The sequence below is a fragment of the Lissotriton helveticus genome, chromosome 11 (assembly GCF_964261635.1).
Source record: "Lissotriton helveticus chromosome 11, aLisHel1.1, whole genome shotgun sequence".
NCBI classification, from domain to species: Eukaryota; Metazoa; Chordata; class Amphibia; order Caudata; family Salamandridae; genus Lissotriton; species Lissotriton helveticus.
Window position 1 is genome coordinate 516,907,296 of NC_136072.1, and position 27,018 is coordinate 516,934,313.

A 27,018-nucleotide genomic window follows, 5' to 3' on the forward strand; every position below is an offset into this window, starting at 1 on the left:
TTGGTAAGCGTCATTTCTCCTATTATCAAGGATTTCGCTAACCCTGTTAGTGATAAAAAAAAGCAGCGCTAACCGCGGTTAGCGCTGCTTTTTTTACACCTTGTATTTTCCTGACTTAGCGATGATATGGAAGATGGATATCATGGCTAAGTTTGTGAGCCCCTATCATCAAGCTAACGCCAAACTTCGAGAGATTATCGTTGGTTTTCCAGCGATAATCTCTCATTTGGCAGTTAGCGCGAGGATTTTTATCACTTCTGAGATAAACCTTGCTAACAGCAAGTTATCTCTGCGATATTTTCCGGCGATGCTTAGCGTTAAAAAATTCGTTGCTAAGCCTCGTTAGCGATAAATATCGCTAATCGTTGGTAATATGCCCCTAGATTCTGCTTTTATTTTCCATGTCTGCAACCATACTATTTCTTTCACATGAAAGAGAATGACACCATGATGTAAGCGTTCTGGGGGAAGGGTGAAGGCGTGAACATGGATTATAAGGAATAAAATATCTTCTGTTGTATGTTTTAAAGATATTGCAAGTTACCCCGGAGTTCCATGATCTCATAAATAACCTCATCCATCGCCCCCTACAAGGTCACAGTACTCCTCAGTGACTTGCAATATCCTTATAATGTACCTCAGGGGGTCGTTTAAACTATTTACAACTAATAGCTGAAAATGTGTTTATTAGACCACGGTTTCCCATGGAAGATGCTTTTTGATTGTGCATTATATATTGTGATCTTATCCTGTATTCTGTTACAAATTTAGATTTTAGCAGTTTAGCTCCTGATTATGGCAGGCTTCATTTATTCCGGACTGTGGCTCTTTCTCCTTAATACGAACATTTACTGTATATTTTTTACCTCTTTTAAAAGATTATTTTTATGGATTTTTTTGTGTATTCATATTTTAATATCGTACAACTGTCATGATGCTTTTACGGTTTTAACATGGCATAACCGAATTAAGTTTATTGAATTGAAGAAGTGCTGGATGGTTTACACTAAACAAGCTGCACCTAAAGTGAATTGCACTTTCATGGACACAGCAGAAGGTTTTCATTCATTGGTAGTAACATCTCCAAAGCCAGAGCATAATTTATTAAAATAAAATAACATAACACAAGTTTTTGGAAAGGACGGTTTCAAGCCTTGGAAAATCATGGTATGGCATAACATGTTTTTTTTCCCACCCTACCGAATGTGCACAACTTATCGACCTTGGATGGATGAAAGGCTGAGTAGATCCTTCAGTTGTCGAACATAGGAACTTGAGGTCCAGGCTTGATCCCATGAGTGAGTACATTATTCCAACGTGCCAGCAGACCCAGGGTCAAATCCATGGAGTCCAGTAACACCACATCAAACGTTATGCACTGAAGACGCAATGATGCACAGAACTCCTGAAGCCTAATGATGAACCTGTCAGTAACTGTGCAGAACGGAAACCATGTCCAGTCATTCTGTTACAGACATTTTTTTCGCTCAGCACACAGACGAATACCTCTAAGTCTTCTTCAGAAATGTGCTAGCAGAAGAAACTCAGGATTTACTGTCAGTAACATTGGTTCCATCACTTGCTCCTCAATTACAGAGCGGAGAAGTAAATAAAGTGGTAAGGGCCGTATGTGATGGTAGAACCAGGCCATCTCTCTCTGCCGTACTTGTCAGCAAGTTCATAATTGGAACCTAGGTTGTCTCCAAGCTGCCAATGCTTGGGACGTTTTACTCCCAGCACACACTGCGACAGCTTGTCTAAGCAGACTGTGACATTACTACGTACGTGCGGAGTCTGAAAGGGTACAGGGCTGATGGGCCCACAGACAGCCCAGGGAGTTTAACTAACACACATTTCCATAACAGACTGTGCAGCAGACACAGTTCATTAATTGTGACCAGAGGTGGCTATTCAGATGGTGACAGCCGCTCCCAGCCTAACGGTTGGCCCCAGTCCTCAGGCCTGATGTATCGCCTCCTCCGGTTCCACCTGCGCGATGTCTGCTTAGAACAGAATATCTCACAATGTGATGGAGAGAGAGGCAAAGAGGTAGGAAGCGAAAGGGAGAAAATAAGAGTAAAGAAGGAGAACTGAATAGAACAAAACACTGAAGAAGGGAGTGCAGTGCAAACAAAATAAACTGACAAAGGAGGGTCACCTGGAGCAAAGCGTTTATTGATAATTGAGGCAAGTGGCATTCAATCGGGGTTGGTAAAGCGCAACTACTCACCCGTGAGGGTCTTAAGTCCAAAAACATTGGAGTTACTATGGATGACAGCAGGCCATTAGTGATGTTTCTTTGGCAACAGAATATTTTTTAAATGGTCCACTTCCATAGACTAATTTAGGTCAGATATCTATTGATCAGCAATTGGGGCTAGCCAATATGTGGGCAGCACTATTTTGGCCTCTACTGGAGTGCATCTATGGTGTGAAGATGAGAGCTGTTCCTTATTTTGAAAAATTGCTCGATCAGCAACATTCCAGACTCCTGGACTGGACCCAAATTGAGTACCCGACAAGAAGAAAAAGGCTTCCCTAAACCAAAGGGAGCGGGCCTTTAATGGCCGGGAGAGCCCACTATGGAGGGCTTTAAGCCTATTAGAACATTCCACCCCCAGAGGGCAGAATATTCTGATTTGTAAAAGTAAGGCCTCTCAGAACCTGTGGGGGTTGGAAATCACCTTGGGCTCTGTAAGGCCTTTGTTCACAGCACCAGCTGTAAACAAACATTGGAATCTTGGTTCTCCAGGCTTCTTCCAGCCATTAGAAGCCCGGAGTACACCCTTGTCTTCAATGGAGCGCTCAACATTCCAATGTTCTAAAAAATTTAAGAGAAATAAACACAAAGACAAACATTGGAATGTTGGAGCTCCACGGTTATACCAGCCATTATAAACCCGGAGCTACTCCATTGTCCTCAATGGAGCTCTCAACATTCCAATGATTGAGTAAAGTAGAAATTGACAGAGATTACTCGTTCAGGGCTCCACAGTTCCTTTTTGCTTTTTTATTAAGGCACTGGCTGTGCGTTCAATGTGTCTACAACATATGTAATCTGTTGTCTCGTGGTAGGTATGGAACCAAGGGCGATCCCCAAAACACGGTATAACAATGTTCCTAACACCCTGGTACTTAAACAGCAATAGTCTTCTGACAATACTACACCTCTTGCACTACTTGCACCTCGAATGCTGTGATGTCGAAATGTGTCTGGCTGGCAGTGTTGTGTGAGTATCTGTCTGCCTTAATGAAACATATGCATAGAAATAAAAAGGAAAATATTTTAGACCTCCGCAGATCAGCCTTTCAGTCTCTAAACGCCTACTTCTTAAATAATAAGCACGGATATCACTGAGGGGAAATACAATTGTATTTAATGTAATTGTCCCATGTAGACTAACAGAACATGTGTGTTCACATGAACTCTACGTGTCACTTTGTGGTCTTAATTCTGGATTGAAGGTGGGCCAGAATGTTTGGACATTGGAGGACCTGGGGCATTGGAAGAACTCTGCTTATCAGCCATGAGTGTTCATTTACATGTTTTAATCTTAATGGCAGTTCGACGAGGTATAAAGGACACTGCCTGGCTTTATTCTCTGGCCTCAAAGATGACGTCCATAAGCTTCTGGAGTAATTCATTTCCTGCAAAACGAGGCAGGCACGACAGCAGACATTGTACACTGAGCTGGTATCAAGCAGAGAACTCTCAACTTCCAGTTTCACAAATGCACTAGAAAAATTGTTATGTTGCATGCTCTTATGCAAGGTCAAATAGGTGCCTTTTATCAGAGTTTAAAATGTGCCGGTGGTTGCAGGGGGTGATTATCAGCACTTATTTTGGGGAAGTGGGCTTACTTCTTATCATTAGACTTTGACCAATAAATCAATGGAGAGAAAGCAGAAATGGGATAAAGAAAGAAGAATAGATTACTAGTAAAACTGTGACAAAGGGACACAGACGGAATGGAAAACAACCGACAAGGGGAAATTAAAGTCAGGCAGTCTTGGTACTTGGCAACCACCTGCGCCCTACAGGTAAGAGCGGTGAGGCAGTGGGGCTGGGTGGGGGGGGGGGGGAGATTTCGACAGACGAGTGATTTTTTTTATTTGGGGGGGTATTAATTATTTATTTAATTTTCCCTCGTGCTCGTCTGTCGAAATAGTATATTTTAAGTTGGGTATTAGGTCATCTCATATCAGAATGGTATTCCCCTTTGTCGTCTGGCACCCCTACCTTCCTCTCCAGTTGGTACAACCTTTCAGTTAGGCTGTGCAGCCTGCCTTAGAATGTTGACGCTGCTGGGATTCTACTCTGTCAAGCAGGCGACAGAGAGCGATGTAACAGTGGAGAGAGGAGACGCTAAATAAATACATGTCATAAACATATGTGAAGAGTCTTTGGGGCTTATTTACAAGCCCCTTGCGCCGCCGGTAAGTCACTTTTTTCCCATTTTAAAAGTGAGGCACTGGCGGCGCGAGGGGCGTGTAAATACGCCCCTTCATTCTAACAACAACATATGTCCTTATATCACATTACCTTGTATTTATACCTGTAGTAAAGTCGTGTAGTTGATGTGCTTCGAGTGTTATTATGAACTTTGAGGTCTATGCGACTAAAAGCAACAAAAACAAATGACATAAGCTGTAGGAAAGAAAGCAGACATTCAAATGATGCCATAACGCTTTGTGTCAACATATCTTTCTTGTATGTGTAAATCCCAGGAGCTAAGGAAATTTACATTCTATAAAGGCTTCATTTAGGTCAACTAAAATATAGGATTTTTTTAAATGAAAGGTTTTTACAAACCTTATCGTGAAATAATATTTGTTGCATAAATCGTGAGAGAGCGTAAACTGACTTAAATGTATGAGTACATCACACTTACCTGTAGTAAGCACAAATCATGAGGAGAAATGCCATGAGTGCTAATAGTATCTGCAATTATATTCTGAATGTATAGCTAATGTAGAGATTTAAGTAGAAGTGGAACTAATACAGAAATGTGTGACATTATATGATTTTAGTAGATGTGTTTATTTTGAATCCATGTCGTATAGCTGTTAAAACATAAGATGGTATGCGGTTAAACGCAGAATGTGGTAGGCCTCAGGGCCAGAGCTGGAGGGAAAGGGAAGGTGGTTCTTTTCACGACACAGATTGTATTAAGGTTTTTGGTCATTGCATTAAATAGGCCATGATTTATAGAAATGTTTACTTAATAATAGAATAAGAGTATTAACATGCTTTAATTAAATGAAGAAGTTGAATGCTATAATCATAATGAGAATTATTATAGGCCTGAAATGTTTTAGCATTGATTTACACGTACATGTCTGGGCTGAGAAATGTTGCAAGCCTTTTTCTTTTTAGAAGTATATGAGAGTTGGGTTCTTGGCTACAGATATCTGTCTGCAAAGGAAGAGGGGGGATCCAATTATAAATGAATGAATAGAGGCCTGTTCAGTAGACGGCCCAGACATGGAGGAGGGTTCTGGAATGTTTGAGGGGTATCAGCGGGCCGGAGAAGAGTCTGAGAAGCAAGGTCAACTATAACGTATGAGGCCCAAGACAAAGCATCATGGAAAAAGCCAGAAGTTGCACCACGTGAGGGGCGTTCCGCAAGGGGCGTCTCAAATGTTGTTGACTGTTTTGTATTAGGGACAGCACCCCTGGGTGGAGTTAGAGCAGAGACCTGAGGACCCTTTAGAGAGCGGATGGGTAGGCAGAGAGGGGTCATGACTGGAGAACTTTAGGTTTTCACCAAGAGACTTAGAGTGAGTGACTTCCCTTGGGGGTCATTCACTGCTGACACCTTTGTTAGGTTGGGATTTGGTTAAGTAGGGATACCATCTAGAGCAGGGTAGGGATAGCCTAACCTTTGCGTTTTCCTCCAACCTAAATGAAGGAGAGATATGCGTCAATGCTGATAGCTTTATTATTCTTAGAACTTGTGTTAGTGATTTCTGTTGCTCGTCTGAGGGCTTTTCGAGAGCACATGTATGTAATTGGACCTGTGTATCTCGTGAATCTCATTCTGAGATGCTTGTATTTGCAGCTTATCATTTCTTTACAATAAACTTTTGAAAGCTAGAAGTTGTTTGTGATCTTTGGGAGTAGAGTCCTTTCTTGGGTGAACTAACTTGGAAATAGGTGCACTTTCTTTCCTTACAGACAGGCAACAAAGGTTCAGTCGACCAGATCGAGGTTTGGATCAATAGATATAAGGTATCGATCAAAATCTCGCCCTTTCAGTTGGTAGCTATAGAGGATGGTTGCCTTCTTGAGGACGGTGACCTAGGCCAGGTTAGCTTACCCCAAGGCCCCTAGAGATCAATGATCGGAAGAACAGCCCGCTGAAGAAGATCCGATGACGTGAGACAGAAAAAGCAGCAGTATCGGTCGAGAGTGAGTATAAAGGGTTATGCGTGTTAGATTGCGGTGTTTTGTATTGTATCTATGTTGTAATGTCTGGCGGAGTTGAATGTCTGTAGAGTGACTGTGGAACAGGTTGTGAGCGCGCGCAACCGGTGGAAATCTTAAGTTCAAGGAGAGCTTAAGTGGTTCGGGTGTATCGGACACCCAGAGTAATTGTCAACTAGTGTGAAGGGGGTCATGAGGTACCATTGATCACCCGAGAGACCGAGATAGGGGGAACGTAAGAGTGAGTGCGTGAGTAACGGACGCTGGTCGGAAGTTACTGTGTGTGTAAGCAACCTATCAGAGAGACGATAGACATCTCGTCAGTTGTGTTGACAATTACAGATAGACTGTGGACGTACAGTCGAGAGAAGTGACCGCTCGGTCGGAAGTAGTCATTTTTCGGTGTATGAATGGGACGCATGCATAACCGGGAGACGAGTTGAGAAAGGAGGGGTGCTGCTGCGAAGCGGAGAAAAGTGACGTCAGGTGGTGTCGCGCAGTGATTGGCCGACAGGAGAAAGACCGCGCTGTGATAGGCCAGCTAGCGAAGACGTCAGAACAGGGTCGCGACGTGATTGGCCGACAGGAGAAAGACCGCGCTGTGATAGGCCAAGCTAGCAAAGCCGCGACAGGATTGGTGGATTGTCATCAGGAAGTAAACAGAGTAGCGAGGCTGGATTTTGTGCGCATAATTATGAAGTGTTTTAAATGGCTGAAAGCGGTGTTTAAAAAAGAGAAGCGGGGATCGTATGAAGGGGAAGAAGCCCCGCCGGAGGGTACGCCAGCTCGTTACATGGCAGTAAATGTTGGGTTGCATACGATCCTTTGGATATCAGAGTGGAGTAAGATTACTGAAGGAAATGAGGAACTGACGTTCCCGAAGTACGGGACGTTCAGATTAGAGGTGTTACATCGATTAAAATCAGTCATGACCTCAATGAGACCCTTGCCTAGACCAACCCAGTTTGAAGCTCTTGATGCATGGCTTAGGGCAGCGCATGAAAAGAATATGAACAGACGACAAGAAAGGGTGAAACGATCGGTAAGGGCAGTACAGGATGCCAGGTGGGATGCGGATGCTAAAAGATGGAGAGTGCATAACATGGAAGTAAATAAACTGTACCCAGTGTTAGAGGCGCCAGTAAATAAAAGCCCCCTAGAAGAAGATGAGGAGAGCGAAACAGAGGATAGCCTGATAAACAGATTATTGACAGACAGGCCACCCCCGTATAATAGAGCAGGGGGAGAGGTCGAGAATACTGAAGGAGAAAAGGGGGGCAATGCAGGAGAGCATAGACCGCTTCCCAGTTCAGAGTGGGATCCTGAGCCAAAGAAAGAGCTGTCCCAGCCTAGTCAGGTGCAACAGGTAGTCGGGAGGTTTGTGGTACAAAGAGCGCCGGAAACGGAAAGCGCCACATCCTACCCATTACCAGATGCACTACAGGTACCTGTTACCATAGGTCCTATAATATCGATATATGACCAAGAGAGAGCAAAAGGGGAAGAACGGGTACGGAAAGACAGAGAAAGAGCAGAGAAGGCAAGGAGGAACGATACCACTAATTCCCCAAGTCAGATGCCGATACCCAGAGAGTGGAGTACACCGATGCACACAGCAGGGGACCCAGGAGGAGATCCTGGGGGCCCTAGATGGCCAATGGATCTGAGGGGATCTGGACGAAAATCCTTTCAAGAGCTAAATGAGTACATGAAGCAGTGGGATGAGGCAGTGAAGGCTCAAAAGAGCATCAATGCTGCGGAAGCTGAAAGGGAAAGTCAGGACAGCCGAGCTCGGACTCACTGCGGGGCTGGGGAGAGCAGCCCGGAGTGGGACTGTAGAGGGAGTAGGGGAGTCACCCATTGGGCCCGGAGTGGAGGTAGAACAGACCTGGAAAACGGGGGCCCCGGGAGTGAAGGGGTGGCGCGCCCAATACTCAGTGAAGGGGAGAGGAGAGCGCAAGAGTACAGAAACAGCTTTAGGTGTCCACACTGTGTACCTGGCACCAGAGAACTGAATGGGAGTTGTGAGAGGTCGCACCATAGTCCCTGTGATGACGGAAATGAGCGCAGCCCAGGGAATATGGGGAACCAGGAAGGATCGTATCGGGTACTGAGCAATACGAGGCAAAGAGAGAGTAGCGAACAGAGGGAAAATAACAGAGAGGTGTGCGGTGAGAGGAGAGAAGAAGAAGAGAGTGGGCAGAGAGAGAGTGGGGGTAACAGGCCCGTGTTCCATCACCTTCCTAGATCGGATGGCCGAGCATGGGACCTGGAGAGATGGGAGCGAGGGAGACCACCCATTAACTCTCCCGAGCCCAAACGCAGAGCTCGAAGTTGGGATGGTAGGGAGACCAGTGAGCCCCCTTCGAAAGACATATTGCGAGCTGAGATAAAAGCCAAGAGACTCGATGTCTCCAGTTTAAGGTCAGACCTGGATGACATGGTAGATGGTACCCTGCCTTTAGAAAGAATGGAAATGTATGAACAGGATGAAATACTGTATATGGCAAAAGACATTACTCAAAAAGCGAGAGCAGTCCATGAGAAGTTAGTCGAACTAGCAGGCAAATATATGGTGGACTTGTCAAGAACCAAAGCATTACAGGGTAACCACAGGCTACATTACACAGATCGAGACCTAGATGAGAGGAGAACGATTGGGCTGAAAACAGACATAAGGGAACTGATTACTGGAATAAGGACATGGAGGGCACTAGATAAGTGGGAAGAGAGGTGGTCCAAGAAAGGGACCGGTAGGAGAAGCATGATTGGTATGACACCAGGACAGCAGGGAATAGAAGCATACCCTTTGCGTGAAGTCGCAAATGGGAACTATGTACATGTCCCTTGGAGTAGGGGAGATTTAGCTGCTTTTACCACCTCTTTCCCCAAATTACGTGAAAGCCCAGTGGAGTGGTACAAGCAAGTGGAGAGATTTGTAAAAATCTCAAAGGTCCTTTGGATAGATCTGAACACGCTGTTTGACATTGTAGTACCAGGCGATCTGTGGACAGCATGCAAGGTTAGCGCTGAGTGGCCCACAACGGAGCCAGAGAGAGATGCCAAGACTAATGGGCCGTCCGAGACTGTGATGGCAAAATACGAGAGAGTGATGACTTGGCTGAAAGAGAAAGTGCCAATGCAAGACATAGATTGGGTCAGAATAGACCGAACAAGACAGGAACCCAAAGAGACAGTCCACGAGTATTACGAGAGATTGCTGAAGGCGTTTAAACAGTATAGCGGCTTGGATGTAATGGATCCAAAAGACATAGGGCAATTTGTGTCCAAATTCGTCCTGGGACTGAGACCGGATATTAGTTTAATGATTCAGCAACACTCGATTTGTTGGCAAACTAAACCCCTAGACGAAATACTGAGATATGCCAGGTACTGCTGTGATGAGATAGATTCCAAGGCTAAGAAACTAAAAGAAAAGTTGATGGTGGTACAGATGCAGGCAGCAGGGAAGGGGGGACAACAGCAACAGCAGCAAGGAACAGGTACAGGAGGAAAGAAGCAGTACAGTCAGAACAAGGGCAATGAGGAGAGTTCCACCTTTAGACCCAGGATAGATATAGCTGCCTTGAAGAAAACGACAAGGTGCCACCAGTGTAACGAGGTGGGGCATTGGAAACGCGAGTGCCCCTACAATGTAGAGATAGGAGAACAAGAGATAGAGGAGGAAGAGGTCCAGAGCGCGCCTACAAGAGGGGTAACGCCATACCAAGGAAAGGTGCTCAAAGGGGGGGGGGCTCCTCCCCGAGCCCAGTTCCCGCAACCTCCTCGGGTAGGGAGTATGGGTAAGACCTATAGGCAAATGCCCCTGTTTGTAGAAGGGGAAGAGTGCTATTATGTGGACCCATTAACCGGACAGAGAGTGGAAAGAGAAGACTGCACCCTCGGGGCAGCCTTGGAGGTAGATCAGAGGGGACCCTATGTTGAAGCAGAAGTAGCAGGGTGCCCTACGACATTTCTGGTGGACACAGGAGCCACTAGATCCACGATCAGATCAGCTGCAGTTCCAGACCTGCCCATGTCTGGAGAGACCATACAGGTGGTAGGGGTTGCAAACAGGAGAATAACCAGCCAATTGACAGAACCGGTACAGGTGAAAATAGGGAAGTACAGCGATGAGCACCAGTTTGTGGTTTGCGATTCAAGTCCTGTGTGTCTGCTAGGAAGAGACCTGTTGTGTAAATTGAATTGTACTATATACTGTACACCTCAGGGAGTGGAGGTATTGACCAATGACAATGATGCAGATTTCAAAGTTGCAAACTCAAGAATATGCGTGGAACTGTACCCTACTTTAACAGTAGAGGAGCTCCCCTGGGACTTGAGAGAGACAGTGGCACCAGAAGTATGGGATTTCACTGGGGAAGAGATTGGATTGGTCAAAGGGGTGGACCCAGTGAAAATTGTAGTGAAACCGCATGCTGAGTTCCCAAGAACACCCCAATATAAATTGACTCCAGAAACGATTGCAGGCATAAAACCCGTGATCGAGTCCATGATTAAACAGGGAATACTGAAAGAAATCGTGGGTAGTCCATGCAACTCCCCGATTATGGGTCTGCAGAAACCAAATGGGAAATTTCGGATAGTACAGGACCTGCGAAAGATTAATAACATAGTCGTTTCATGTTGTCCAGTGGTGCCGAATCCATCAGTGATACTGTTTCAGATTCCATTCCAAGCTGAGTGGTTCACTGTGATCGATCTTTGCCAGGCTTTCTTTTCGATCCCTCTGGACGAAGAAAGCCATTTTCTTTTCGCATTTAAGCTGGAAAATCGCGTCCTAACATGGTGTCGTATCCCTCAGGGGTATACAGAGAGCCCATCGATCTTTAACCAGCTTTTGAAGAAAAATCTTGAAAGTCTAGTGCTGCCCCAGAAGTCAGTTCTGGTCCAGTACATAGACGACCTCCTTGTGGCGTCAGAAACAGAAGAAGCTTGCAGGGAAGACTCCATTGCTTTGTTAAATCATCTAGCTGCCAATGGGCACAAGGTATCCCCGGGAAAATTGCAGTACTGCCTGACAGAAGTGCAGTATTTGGGACACAGAATAGAGAAAGGCAAACGAAAAGTGTCACCAGACAGGATAGAGGCGATCATGAAAATGAATGCGCCTAAGACTCAGAGAGAGGTCAGGATGTTCCTAGGGATGGTGGGTTATTGCCGACAGTGGATCGTGAACTTTTCACTGAAAGCAAAGCCCTTGCAAAAACTGACGCACAAAGAGGTGAGTGATCCGGTACCATGGGACAAAGACTGTTTGATGGCGTTCCTACAGCTGCGAGAGGACCTGTGTCGTGCTCCGGCATTGGGAATGCCTGATTACAATAAACAATTTTTTCTTTACTGTTGTGAGAGAGAAGGTTGCGCGTTGTCTGTGTTAGTCCAAATCCATGGGAATGCCCGTAGACCAGTTGCTTATTTCTCGGCTACTTTAGACCCAGTAGCCGCAGCGTTGCCCGGATGTCTCAAATCCGTTGCTGCAACGGGTGTCAGCATTGAAAGATGTGAAAATATCGTCATGGGGCACCCGTTAGAGGTGTGCGTGCCACATTCTGTTGAACTGTTGATGACCAGGACCAAAACACAGCATCTGACCAATAGCAGGCTCACGCGCTATGAGCAAGTTATTCTTGCTGCAGAGAATGTGACCCTCAAGAGATGCTCTGTTTTGAACCCTGCTACCTTGATGCCACTTCCAAATGATATTGAGGATGATGATGAATATACAGACCATGACTGTCTTGATGTGACTGAACTATGCACCAAACCCAGACCCGACATCGTAGATGAGCCACTGACTGACCCAGATGAAATTTTCTTTGTCGATGGCTCATGTGTAAGAGACGAAGTTGGGCAGTTGAGAGCAGCTTATGCTGTTTGTACAATTACTGGAGTTGTGGAAGCTGGGTGCCTGGAAGGAGTACACTCCGCTCAGGTAGCCGAGATTATTGCCCTGACACGTGCTTGCTTGGCGAGCAATCAAATTCGAGTCACCATATACACCGACAGCCAGTATGGGTATGGGGTAGTTCATGATTACGGGCAGTTATGGTCTCAAAGAGGGTTCATGACTTCTTCAGGCTCTCCCATTCGCAATGGAGAGTTTGTGCGCCTGTTGTTAGAGGCATTGCAGTGCCCAGCAAGTATCGCAGTTGTAAAGTGCACCGCACATACCAGAAATGAGGACTTTGTTTCGAAAGGCAATAGATATGCTGATGAAGTTGCGCGGTATTGCGCGGAACAAGGGTACTCTTTCACAGAGGTGGATGTGGGTGGAATAAATGTAAGAACTGAATTAGCCATGATACTGGAAACTGTTGATACTTGGGATGAACTGTCAACCATGCAAGAAAATGCTCCTGATTCTGAAAAAGAAACATGGGAGAAGGCAGGATGTGTAATGGGTGAGACCCATTTTTGGGTCTCAGCAGACGGCAGAGCAGTGTTGCCCAATGAGATGGTGAGTCCAATGGCTAGACTCATACATGGTCCCGTACACTTAGGGAGAGATGCTATGCTGAGAGTGTTTAGACAGACTTGGTACAATCCTAAGTTTAGAATAGCAGCAGAAGCAGTGTGCCAGCGTTGTGTGACCTGCCAGCAGCTGAACGTAGGGAAAAGAACACCAGTTGCACTAAGTCACATAGGAAGGTCTGGAGGTCCATTCAATCGAATGCAGATAGATTTCATTGAAATGCCAAGGTGCAACCGCCTCCGCTATGTCCTGGTGATTGTTTGTGTGTTCTCCAGATGGGTTGAGGCATACCCTACACGTAGGTGCGACACCCTCACAGTGGCCAAGTTATTGCTTAGGGAAATCATTCCTCGCTTCGGGGTGCCGGCCTTTTTGGAATCAGATAGGGGAACACATTTTAACAGCGAGCTTGTGAAGATGGTCTGTGTAGCGTTAAATATCGACCAAAAGTTGCATTGCAGTTACCGACCAGAAGCCTCAGGAATTGTGGAGCAGATCAATGGCACGATCAAGTCCAGAATAGCTAAAGTTTGTTCCTCAACGACCCTGAGTTGGCCTGACGCCCTGCCATTGGTCCTCATGAGCCTTCGTAGTACCCCAGACAGAAGGACAGGGTTGTCACCACATGAGGTGTTAATGGGGAGAGCAATGAGGCTGCCATCTGTCCCAGCTACTGCACTGTTAAATATCACAGATGATATGATCCTGGACTATTGTAAGGGGCTGTCTGACGCCATGCGTTCTGTGTCCCTTCAGGTGCAGGCTGCCGAGGTTCCAGCGTGCCAGGGCCCTTGCCATGACCTGTATCCTGGGGACTGGGTCCTGGTGAAAAAACATGTGAGAAGAAGCTGCTTGGATATTCGTTGGCGTGGACCCTTCCAGGTCATCCTGATCACGAACACAGCTGTGAAGGTGGGAGGCCTGCCCAATTGGATCCACGCGTCACATACGCGAAGGGTTCCAGCACCTCTGGAGGAAACAGCTCCTCTCTCGGATAGACGTCCAGCAGAGGACCGAGAAGCCATAGAGGGGGCTAGCCAAGCTGTAGAGGTGCCAGCGGAAGCAGGGAACGAGTCTGACCCAGCTGAGGACGGTCAGTACAACAGCGAAACAGACGACGCTACAGAAGGAGAAAGCAGCTGGGAGTACGAGTCTGACCCTGACAGGTCTGAAAGAGAGCGAGAACAGACCAGAAGGAGAAGGAGTAGAAGGGCACGTGGAGAAGCTAATTGGCCGCAAAGAAGGAGCTCTAGCCTGAGGTCAACTCCAGAGGTAACCCTTCCTCCGATATCAGAAGACTCAGACCCAGAAGAAGGTGCTCAGGGCGCTGAAGCACCGGACCAAAGAAGGTCAAGAAGAGTGCGTGTGCCTAACAGAAGATACTCCACACCTGAGTGGACATATCTGGCGACAAATGTCTGTGAAACCGGAGACAGGGAGGATCCGAGCGGTGGTGGTGTCCAGTTCTGAGCCCATTATCACCGTGGAAATAAGACTGTTGGTACCCGGTGTCGAACAAGAAGGGTCACTAACATTCATGCTCCCCAGACCTCCCCGCCTCAGCAAGTTAAAACAAATGTTCCTTTCAGAATTGCAATTCCCCGACTTTGGTACAACGATAACAGCACATGAAGAGCACAATCTTCGTTTGGAAATACTGAACTATGCTATTGAAGCTGCAACCACGAATCTGATAGTAGACTGTTAAAGGACTTTGTAAATAAAGCAAGCAGAAAAAGAAGATTACCTAGCGCCCAGGAAGCAGAGAATTTTAGGGAACTTCCCTTGAGTTGATGGAGAAGGGCTAGGGTTGTCTTTTTTGAACTGTTAAAGAACTTTTGCGAAGAAGGTTGTCAGCCTCCAGTTGTGTGGATTCTAAAGACAAAAGGATTGAAAAGAGACTGTAAAGGAACGAGAGGAAAAGAACTTTTTGCTAAGATAAGAGAGAGCCATATTGTCTGACGAAATGGAGGCCGGCACCCAGAACCGAAGAGCTAAATGTATAATAGGTACACTAATAGTAGGAGTGATAATATTAATAGCTTTAGTGGTAACAATTTCTTATGTAAAGGGACATGAAGAAGAGGTAAAGGTAACTGATGCGAATTCTGTAGTAACGCTTACACCTACTGTTGCTGGTGAGAAAAGGGAAAACACTCAAGAGAAAGCGTTATTGGCTGCAGAAGCCCGCAGGTTACACGTAGACGAGTCCCAAGGAGACTTTAGGTCAAATGCTTATGCTAAACTTTTATATGAATACGTGGATGCCATGGAGGTTAAGGATTGTTATGTCTGCATGCAGTTGCCGGCATCTGTAGACGAGGGTATTAGATACCATCACCTCCCGCTGACATATGGCATTACATGTAGCTTATTGCTTAGTATATTTTATGAGAGAGATAGTTTTGAATACTATTTCTCCAATTATGATTCAGTGTTGCCAGAAGTCCCAAATTATAAGCAGATGAACAAATGGGACTACTGGAAGAGTGAAGACAGATTGGCCAAGTTCTTCATTCCTTGGATTACCTTAGATACTTCACATGCCCGTAGAAATAACCTGACATGCAAGGTGTCAGAAGTCGAGAAGAAGTTCATAGGGCAGGTGGATGATCGTTACAGGAGACAAAAGATTTTGAAAAAATCAGGACAATGGAAAACAGATTGGACCGAGGAAGAGAAGTCACACAAGAGAAAGGGTAGTAGTGGTCCAATAGCTTTAGATAAAGCGAAGAGAGGAAAGCTATGTCTTCACCGAGCCAAAACGTATTATGAAAATGTATACGTGGGTGAAGTTGACTGTGAGCATGCTTTTAATTTAGAGTACTACACTAAGGATTTCCTAAAGGGAATGCAAGTGATTCCAAATGTGTATTTTGTATGTGGAAGAAATGCCTACGTGAGACTACCTGACAATTGGTATGGATCATGTTATTTAGCAATTGTCTTCCCCAAAATATATCATGCACAAGACTTAGTGATCATTGAGGGCAAGACATCTTCGAGGGGAAGGAGAGATGTAGGAGATGCAGAAATGGTTGGAGATGTCTTTGGAGCTATGTTCCCTCTTTTGGGAGTAATCCTTAATGATGTTAAAATTAGACGACTGGCAACAGTTGTCGACAGGTTGTCTGCCAGCACTGCTCAGTCCTTAATGCTGGTAGAAGGAGAGATGCAATCGATAAGGGCTATGGTTCTTCAAAACCGACTTGCTTTAGATGTCCTATTAGCAAAAGAGGGCGGAGTCTGTAAGGCTTTGAAGGTCCAGGAATGTTGCACTTACATTCCAGACAATTCGAAGCCTCTTGAGAAAGTTATTAAGAACATAACTAATATTCACAAGGAGATCGAAGACTTGAGTAGAGAAAATGTCTGGGAAAAGGTGGGCCACGGAATGAGTACAGTTGGAGGGTGGTTTTCCACCTTAGGCAAAAGCTTTGTATGGTATATTCTAAAGCCTATCATCATAATATTGATCTGTGGGATTATATTGTGGGGATTGGTGAGGGTATTCAAATGGTACAGAGCAAGAAGGTCAGAAAGGGCCCAAAGAGAACAGCTGCAGAGATTGGCTGCCATACAAGATAATCAGTACAGGAGTCTGAGGGCTCTGGAAGCGCAGAGAATGCCAGCAATAACTGCAGTTTAAATGTTAGTGATGACCCCGAGAGGTCATCAAAGGGGGGAACTGAGAGAGCGTAAACTGACTTAAATGTATGAGTACATCACACTTACCTGTAGTAAGCACAAATCATGAGGAGAAATGCCATGAGTGCTAATAGTATCTGCAATTATATTCTGAATGTATAGCTAATGTAGAGATTTAAGTAGAAGTGGAACTAATACAGAAATGTGTGACATTATATGATTTTAGTAGATGTGTTTATTTTGAATCCATGTCGTATAGCTGTTAAAACATAAGATGGTATGCGGTTAAACGCAGAATGTGGTAGGCCTCAGGGCCAGAGCTGGAGGGAAAGGGAAGGTGGTTCTTTTCACGACACAGATTGTATTAAGGTTTTTGGTCATTGCATTAAATAGGCCATGATTTATAGAAATGTTTACTTAATAATAGAATAAGAGTATTAACATGCTTTAATTAAATGAAGAAGTTGAATGCTATAATCATAATGAGAATTATTATAGGCCTGAAATGTTTTAGCATTGATTTACACGTACATGTCTGGGCTGAGAAATGTTGCAAGCCTTTTTCTTTTTAGAAGTATATGAGAGTTGGGTTCTTGGCTACAGATATCTGTCTGCAAAGGAAGAGGGGGGATCCAATTATAAATGAATGAATAGAGGCCTGTTCAGTAGACGGCCCAGACATGGAGGAGGGTTCTGGAATGTTTGAGGGGTATCAGCGGGCCGGAGAAGAGTCTGAGAAGCAAGGTCAACTATAACGTATGAGGCCCAAGACAAAGCATCATGGAAAAAGCCAGAAGTTGCACCACGTGAGGGGCGTTCCGCAAGGGGCGTCTCAAATGTTGTTGACTGTTTTGTATTAGGGACAGCACCCCTGGGTGGAGTTAGAGCAGAGACCTGAGGACCCTTTAGAGAGCGGATGGGTAGGCAGAGAGGGGTCATGACTGGAGAACTTTAGGTTTTCACCAAGAGACTTAGAGTGAGTGACTTCCCTTGGGGGTCATTCACTGCTGACACCTTTGTTAGGTTGGGATTTGGTTAAGTAGGGATACCATCTAGAGCAGGGTAGGGATAGCCTAACCTTTGCGTTTTCCTCCAACCTAAATGAAGGAGAGATATGCGTCAATGCTGATAGCTTTATTATTCTTAGAACTTGTGTTAGTGATTTCTGTTGCTCGTCTGAGGGCTTTTCGAGAGCACATGTATGTAATTGGACCTGTGTATCTCGTGAATCTCATTCTGAGATGCTTGTATTTGCAGCTTATCATTTCTTTACAATAAACTTTTGAAAGCTAGAAGTTGTTTGTGATCTTTGGGAGTAGAGTCCTTTCTTGGGTGAACTAACTTGGAAATAGGTGCACTTTCTTTCCTTACAGACAGGCAACAAAGGTTCAGTCGACCAGATCGAGGTTTGGATCAATAGATATAAGGTATCGATCAAAATCTCGCCCTTTCAGTCGTGCTCTTAACAAAGTTTTGCGAGGGACTGTTTTGCCGTGTACTAGATTTGCCTTTTTAAGCTAGTGCTGTCTTTTCTGCAAATATTCGCTCTCACTGGAGGCATTTGGAAGTGATCGGAGTCATGTTAATATTCGGAAAAGATGGCTCAAAACCCCGCTGCCCGTGACAGACGAGAGGAGCTGTCCGATTAATAAATGGACGGGCCGTGTCATAATGGCGCGCGCTGGCAGCTGGCAGAGTTCATTTTAAGATCGACCGCTAATGACATCAAACTCTTTTAATGAGATCGGATCTTTAATTAGATCTTCAAACTAACCTCGCACTTCCGCAGATGACAGCAGTCAAGGTTCGTTAGCACCGCGGCGCTGCAGTCAGTAACACATTGCCATTGTGCGCTGCCTTGACGCGTGCAGCCATATTGGACTTCACAATCTGTACTCTAAACAGTCGTAAAAGCAGAAACAAACTGACAGTCGCTGGAGCTCGTGTTTAACCAAGCTGGTGATGCATCAGTACGGACCCGGGACAGACCGAAGTCTCACCATTAGCTCTGTCCTTCATACTCACTATCATATTCACACCACGAATCAGAAAATTTGGGGGCAGATTTATGAGGCCCTTGCGCCTCTTTGCGCCGCAATTGTGTCACTTTATTTTTGACGCAACGGCGGCGCAAACAATGCGCCCTATTTACAACGTGACGCATCTAGGAGATGCGTCACGTTGGAAAGCCCTGCGCCATAAGGAGGCGTTCCTGCGCAGGGGGGGGTTCCTGCGCAGGAACGCCTCCTAAAAGTGGCTGAGTGAAATCTATGAGATTTCACTCAGTCACTTTCTGCGTCAACTCCTAACGCCTGCTTGAAGCAGGCGTAAGGGTGACGCACCATGCATTGTAGGGGTGGCCCCTGTGCATTGCAGGAGTCATGTCGCACTTGCGACATGACTCCAGCAATGCGCCGCCCGTACGCCGAAAGATGCGTCACGCATCTTCCCTGCCTTGCACCATGGTGCGCCGCATTGTAAATGCGGCGCACCATGGGTGGCGGAGCTGTGGCGCACTGTGGCGCATATTAACTGGCGCATCCCTGGAGATGCGCCAGTTAACATAAATCTGCCCCTTGGAGACCAGCAATTCGTGCATATTTGAAATGCAATTTAGAACATATTTTAATACAAGTAACATGCATATTTTAGAAAGGACTTACAAAAATGTGTGAATACCTTTAAGTAGAATAATTAAATAAAACCGAAGCATATAGTAGAGTGCTAAATGTAGACCTGAAAGATGTTATGAGAAATGCTTCATTACAATTGCATGTATTTTAACATTTTGCATCAAGCACCTATACTTTAGCCTGTGCAGTGAATTAGGCCCCAAGCTTCCTTTTCAACCTTTGCTCATCGTAACGTATTCAGTGCAATAGCCTAACATTGACGTCATCCCAGAAATTTGCTGATCTTAATATTCTGTTCATTTAGATCCTCTCGTCACATTTTAGATAATTTCCACTAAGAATAATAGACTTAATTAAACTGTAAAGAACAAATGGTAATGTTACTTCAATATTAACTTGATGTAGGTTTTCACATTTGCTGACTAGCCTTTGTTTCTGCGCTGACACTCATAATGCGTCTTTAGCTTAGGTAAGAGGGTTCTCATGGGAACCTTTCCTCGTGTAACAATTTTGCTAGAAAAACTGAATCGAGTCAGATGACGACAGTGCAGACTGTGAGAATCGGAAGAAGATGCACTGTATGACTGACACCAATACCTTATGAGGTGTTTTGATTGAACATCGACTGAAGGCGTCATAGAAGAATCAATATATGTATTAAAAGGTTATAATAACGAGAGTTCCTAGCTAGTTAGACGCCACACCTCTACTTCCCTTTTACCTGTCCGATAGGCTTGCTGCTAGATTTCTCCTCTGCCCATGACTTTTCTTGGAGATTTGATTTCCTTCTAAATATCTTTAGGTGGTTGCCTATTAAATTTGTGATCAATGCTACTTCACAGATCGCTATTCTAAAACAGTTGCTACTGCAATTGTGGGACACTCAGCTGAGTTTTCCGAGAACTACTCTTTATGAGAAGTTCTATCTTCATTTACCACTCTTTTCCAATGGACCTCTTTATAGATTTTTATTTAGTATAGGTCCCTTACCTGCTTATTCTGTTTCTTTATGGAACACGTCCTGATTGCTGATTTCCCTAATCTTTCTTTTACTATTTCTGTGAATGACTAACAGACTACAGATATGAGATTCTAAACTTCTACATCAAATAAAGCCTTAATAACTATCTTAACCTCTCATCATTGACTCATCATAAATTATAAAAGATTTTTCTGTTTTGATGATTTTATTTCACACAGAGCTCTAATTCTGAATACAGTGGAAAAGGTCAGTTGACCACTCCGGAGCCTGGAGGATTCCCTGTGGCGCCATTTGTAAGTGAGCGTATGTAAAGATTTGAAGCATAAGGAGAGTCCTTTGGGCGCTAGCACGAGTCACAGAGAATCCCACAAAAAAGCTGGGTCACACAATATTATCAAGGAACCAAATAACACTGGTACACACCACAATCTAACCATAGATCATAATATGCATTTGCATATGACAACTAAGCATTCACACACAAGTAGGTGGAAAGCCATAAGAACATAATCTCTATAAGGAAAATTGATACCCCATAAAAAGGCATTAAAGAGTCAAAGGGATGAGAAGAACATGGAGAATTAGTGAACACAAGACTACGTGAACTCTTTTAGAAGTCAGTGACAGTCACAGAAAGGAGACCTTTACTTTGGAAGGTTAACAGTGACATTCCCAGAGGGTTTGATAAAGCTAAGAGACTAATGGTAGAGACAAGCAGCACACAGAAAGTGAGACAGCTTCCCAAACGAGCACATAAGGTCCGATGTGAAAAGATACTGATTGGAAAATGTGATCACAAATGTGTAAAATACACAAGATGATGGACAGAATGTTGCACAATAGCAAAACATTCACCCCCAGTCACAGATCTGGGTTTAATCCATAGTTATTTTGCTCACCAAGCCACCCCAGTTCAGACATGGCCATATGCAAATCAGTCTTGACCCTGTGCCTCATGGGAACAGTCCAGCCCGAACTGCCAAGCCATTTCTTCCCTGGACCGGAATCAAGCATCCTAGCACTGTTTTATGGCTATCAGCCGTCTTCAGCCAGGATAGCTTGACTCTAGTGGCTTAGCGAGCACGGGACCCACGTCTAGGCATACCCTTCCCACATAGGGTAAACAGCAAAACACACAAGATGATGGACGGAATATTGCACAATGGCAAAACATTCACCCCCAGTACAGATCTGGGTTTAATCCATCGTTATTTTGCTGCACAAATGTGTGACACAGTAGTTTTATGACCAGTATCTGATTCTGCAAAGCAATCTATTATTAGGTTGATTCTCAAAATAACAAATCAAAAGGGCTCAAACTAATGTTTCTTAGCCAGATCGCAAATTGCGACTCCCTCCAATGGTTATCGTCAGTGGGATTATGACCTGCAAAGGACAGCAGACCACCATTACAGAGAAATCATTTCATAATGGATTTGTTGTTTAAATCACCCTGTGATTCTTAAAGTAAATGGTGGTGCTTTAAAAAGGTTTTTCCATGTTAAAAAACTTGAGAGAGAGCAGACAGTAGTCCATGGACCATGGCATTCTGCTTCTGAAGCTGGCACTTTGGTACTGAAAAGGGAAGGAATCCGAAGGGAACCCTTTCCATTTGTGACTCAGCTAGCACCCTAACTTGGAACTCAGTAATTGGTCAATAATTTCCTACTGGAATTAGGGTGGCACATCTTTGATACAGAAGGTAACAATTGGCAATTTGGAAAGCCCAAAAAACAACCACCATAAATTGTGAATCAGAAAACTTGTAAAGTGGGTTTAACACATTAGAAAAAGGCAATCGCCAACCACCTGGTTTAGCAAATTGGAGAGTCTCCAACAAGTAAAAAACCTTTAGAGGCGCCAATCACCTTGCACCTAGACATGTAGAACAATATCAAAATGCCTTGGAAACAGGATGTGCTCTTCCGTATCCTAACAGTGATCATAATATATCATATGAAGCGAGAAGAAAAGCTGGACTGTAGCCAGAACCACATGGTCCAGAGAAGTATGGTGTGCACACTTCCGTTTGAACAACTGCTGCTGCTTTCTGTCATTTATATGCATAATCCTCAGTTTACGAACAAATATTTTGCTTTGATTAACACTTCTACGCCTTTTAAAAAAAATCATTTGGTGTACATTTTATAGAATTGTATGTATTTGAGAAGTTGGCTAAATGTTTTCTTGCAATATACCCAATTAGGCTCCTGCTTAGAAAATAAGCAGTTAAACTGATGAAAATTGTAATTTCAGTGCCTGCCATGATCGTGAAGGAAGGTCTGTGCACAAATTGACGATTCGAGACTTGCCTGTGAGTTGCACAGGTACAGGTGAGGTGCAAACTCTGTAAATGTATAAACGAAATGAATGTTACCATGAAGTAACAGTCTGGCAGTAGCTTATAATTATGAGTACAAACCCATGGAATAGGGAATAAATAGTGTGGACCCAGTTTTACTGGGTTTAAATCCTTACAGTCCCTTGTTCCGGGAGGAGTAATGCTCACATTCTGCGCCTGCTCTAAGCAGGTCATAAATGTTGGCGGGAGGCTAGGAGGTGGGTGAGAGAGGAGCGAGGGTGCTTGAGATGGCAAGGGAAGGAGAAAAGCTGCCCAGACATACTCCACCCCACTCAATAAATTAACTTGGCACAGGCAAAAATAGTGGCTTGGCTGCTGTTGTCCAATTCCTGAAGTGATTTTATTGGCCTCTTTTTCTACCTGTAATATTAGTTTTGGTGCTTTCGCGCAAGGAAAAAGATGGTAATTCTACTCTTTACAACTTGTAATCAGGATTTAGATGTTTAGTAAGCCTGGGCGATAAACTCCGCTTATCTCACCGAGTTTTCCGCACTCCACATTACACGGAGAATCGTTATTTTCCTCGCTCAATGTCAAGTTGGCGAGCGCGAGTGAGGAAAATCCACCTCCCGGTGAGATATTTCCTCGCTCACTATCGTCAATGTCAACTTGGCGAGGGCAAGCGTAGAAAATTAACCTCCTGGCGAGATTTCTCAGCACAGCCGGTCAAATTTCCGCTACAGGAAACTCTGTGAACTCCTCCCAGGGTTAATGTTTAGTCTAGTTGTGTCAAGTGATGGGGATTATAAGGCATTATAAATCAAAAATGGCACAAGCCACCAACTGATTATTTTCGTCAGGAATAGTAGAAACAACAGTTTTAAAATTAATGCACAGGCAAACATTGTTGATGGAACAGCTCCTGATGTTGAACATTTAGATTTTCGCACCCAGCAGATATTTTTAGGGATAACAATATGGCTGCATTGTTCAGTGGGGAATTCTTTTGCTACTTTTACCTTCTAGCCTTGGTATGTACGCAAATTGCAAGCCTCAGCACTTTTTAAAAGATTAAACTATGTATTGAGCCTCTTATCTCTATGAATACTACTTCCAGCCCTCTTGAAGTTGGTAATGGTAATTTAATTTCAGACAAAATATAGACTGGGTACCATTAAAAGATATTGGGAGAACACACGAGATAGGGTCCATTATACGTAGAGCGCACTGTCCCTGTTTGCACTCCAAGGCAACATTAAGGAGTTGTGCCAGTGTAAAGAGGGACAGTGAACCATATTACACATAAGTCACCGCCCTCAGGGTGGCCACAATAGAGAAAGGTGGAGTTGCTGTTTGAAGCAGCTTCTCTGTCTTTCACAATGAAGGTGACACCTGACCCGCACATCAAAGGCCAGAGAGCGATCCCACATCACGCGGTACAGGGAGATATCTGTGGGGTTAATGGGTACCCCTTTCCCCCTTTCAGAGGACACCCTCTGTGGCGTTCATTGATTTTGTTCTTCCTCTTTGCGGCACGCAGACATTGCACTCCCTGATGACCTCAGAGTTGGTGACGATAATATACTGGATGAAGAAGCAAAGCGTTTCCCTCATTTGCATGGGGCCCTGCCCCCATGTAAATGAGAGACTGAGGATTTTAAGACAGAGCAGTGCTATATGCACACTGTCAGTATTATAGAAGGAGCCACATAAGTGTATGGAGCCATGGAGCACAGCAATCAGCCCACATGCCCATTACTCTCCTTGGGCACTGTATGTGATAGAGCCCCAGGTGCGTGACCCAGGGTCTAATCCAGTTTTACAAAGGCTAACTCCTGCAGTGGGTAGAGGGACAGCTCATTAGATTGGCCAATGCCATTGAGAGGTTGGTAGATTAGGGGCAGTATCAATTAGGCCTGGGCAGTGAACTCCGCTCTATTCGCGGAGTTTGTGGAGTGTTCTGCACTACGCAGAGCTTGCGGAGTGCAGGAAACTCCTTTTCACGTAATGCAGCGGAGGTTTTTCCCTGCTCGCGATCGCGAATGGTAAATTCGTGAGCACAAGCTGCCGCTCGGGTAGATTTTCTACCCGAGCGACAGGAAGACCAGCGTGAATGGCAGTTCGCACTGCACTCCGCCACTTGTAGAACTCCGCTGAGTTTTTTTGCAACTTTGCGGAGTTCCGCGTAGCAAAACACTGCAAACTACGCCCAGGCATGGTATTAATCATGTCAGGAAAGCTAGTATGTAACTGACTCTGCCTTGTATCTGCCTACTGTTCTGATGCACCAGCCATTCAACAAATGTTGGTCCTTGGGGGTACAGGAATGCACCAATCTAGAACAATTCCCTAGCATATACGGCAAGGTAATTTGCAGGAACTATTGAACTATGTGTAATGAAGACAAAAAACGGGCAAACAAATGTAGATGTGGGCAGCACCACAGTCGCATCCTTTGACTACTTGGCATAAAAAAAAACTCATTTGACTTACAGGACCACTGTAGGAGGCAAGAATCACAGGACTCCCAGTTCAGTTACCGGTTTTACTATTAAGCTAGTCCAAGAATGTCTCAACAAATCCTCTTTTATAACTCCACTTTTTAACTGCTCTTTAAAAAAACAGAGCCTACAAGCAAATCACAGCCGTGCTACCTGGACTACTAAGTGTGTTTCTTCCCTGCTCACCTCTTTCTCTGGAACTCTTTATTGGTGTTTGCTCAAATCCACATTTTTTGTTTCTCATGCTAATGTAAAATATACTTTTTTCCAATGTGTGACTTTGTGTTTGCCATGCTTTGTTGCCATTTTTCTGGTATTAGGGTGGTTCCATGAATAAGGCGGTGCAGCTACAACAGGATGAATGTGCTTGTTTGATTAGGAATGAAGAGTTTGGAAATACAGAATGTGTCGGTTCTGTCTTTATTTGGTAGCAGATCAGAATCGCAGACTGATCCGCCTCCAAAAGCTACCGCGAAAACCGGCCAACCTTTACCGGCACCCGGTGGACCTGTGATTGCTGACACTGCCAGCAGTCAGATGAGATGGCACACGGTCATGTGCTTCGTGGAGCTACTACACCATGACTTCTGGGCAACCCTCACAAGTGTCCTCGCGCTAGCAGGCATCAAACGGGAGAGCATCCAATGAGTGCTGGGAGAGCCCAGCTGTGAAAGTGCTTTTCCACTACTTTTCCAATTAGAAGCTGAAATAGCTTTCAATGAATTTCCAAGAAGGGTAATTGGGAATAATTATATTATGGTAGCACAATTATATTATAGAAGAATAATGTGGGCTATACTTTAAAATCTATAATTATTCTTTTCAATTTGGATAAATATTAGCATTTTTTCTTGCTGGTGTGGGAGTAAAGAAAATCAGTTCCTATCAAGACTGTATCACTGTAACTGCAACGAATAACAGCTCCCCAACAAATTAATAGAAACCTAGCTCAATGGGGATGGTTCATTTGACGTGAGGGTAAATAGGAGAATTAATAATCCACCATCAATGAATGGGTGAAGAGGTGAATGGAGAACCCGGAATTATTGAAACAAACGAGTAAACTACTATATGCAAAGTTCACAATCAATGAATGGTTACACACACAGACAGTGAGTTGTCAGTATCCAGTCACTGAATGCATGCATTCTAGAGCAGATGAATGAGTTCAGTCAAATTAATGATTGAGGAAATGCATGACTAGGAGGAGAAAGTTCTTTGACCAGTGTCGGCTGGTAATTTTGCCAGGGAGGGAGGCCACATACACACACGTAAGCCTCACTCACACCCATGCATTCACACACACACCCATTCACAAATACATATACATTCATTCGTATATACATGCACCAAACAGAAAATAAACACATAGAAAACCTACCTGAACAGCAGCTCTCTGAGAGGGAAGCCCCAGAGGTCCCAGGAGAGTTGGGACGGCTGCTTTCCTGGAGGAAGGCAGTAGCCCCAACCTCATCACAGCGTGTGATGGGGTCAGTGAGACTTCTGGACTCACCCCACTCTGTAACGTGGTGTCACTGAATGACACTCAGCCCTGGGCACTTCAGAACTAAATCTTAAACCAGGTCCGAGGCAATTGGTGGCACTCCCCCTTGTAATGAAAGCGAGGACCTTGAGGTACTTTTACCAGGCTGAGGAGGTCACGCCCACAGGGGTGTGAAAACCTCAGCCTGGCAAAGTTCAGCTCAGGAAGCCAGGAGCGTGCACATTTAGTGCATGTCTAACTTCTGGCTGCCTGAACTGAACAAGAAGAGTGTCTGTCAGGCTGAACAAAGGTCAGCCTGAGAGACACTCTTCTTGCATGAATAAAGGTGGGGGCGTGGTCCCTCAGCCCATATGGATGGCCTGCAGCAGCCTTTGACTTTTCATTTTTTTCATATTTCAACAGGTGATTGGAAACTTTGTCTTCAATTAAAGTAAACAGTAAACAGAGTTTTCAAAAACAAAGGAACACTTATATGATCTCTCAATGAAGTCCTTCTGAAACGAATGAGTGAATGAAGGAACAGAC

The 27,018-nt window shown here is 44.6% G+C and overlaps 1 protein-coding gene across 1 annotated transcript in view; it reads right to left on the reverse strand.

Moving 5' to 3' along the window:
- Positions 1–27,018, reverse strand: part of UNC5D (unc-5 netrin receptor D) — a 1,369,357-nt gene that overhangs the window by 291,737 nt on the left and 1,050,602 nt on the right. The gene's annotated exons all lie outside the window — the stretch shown is intronic.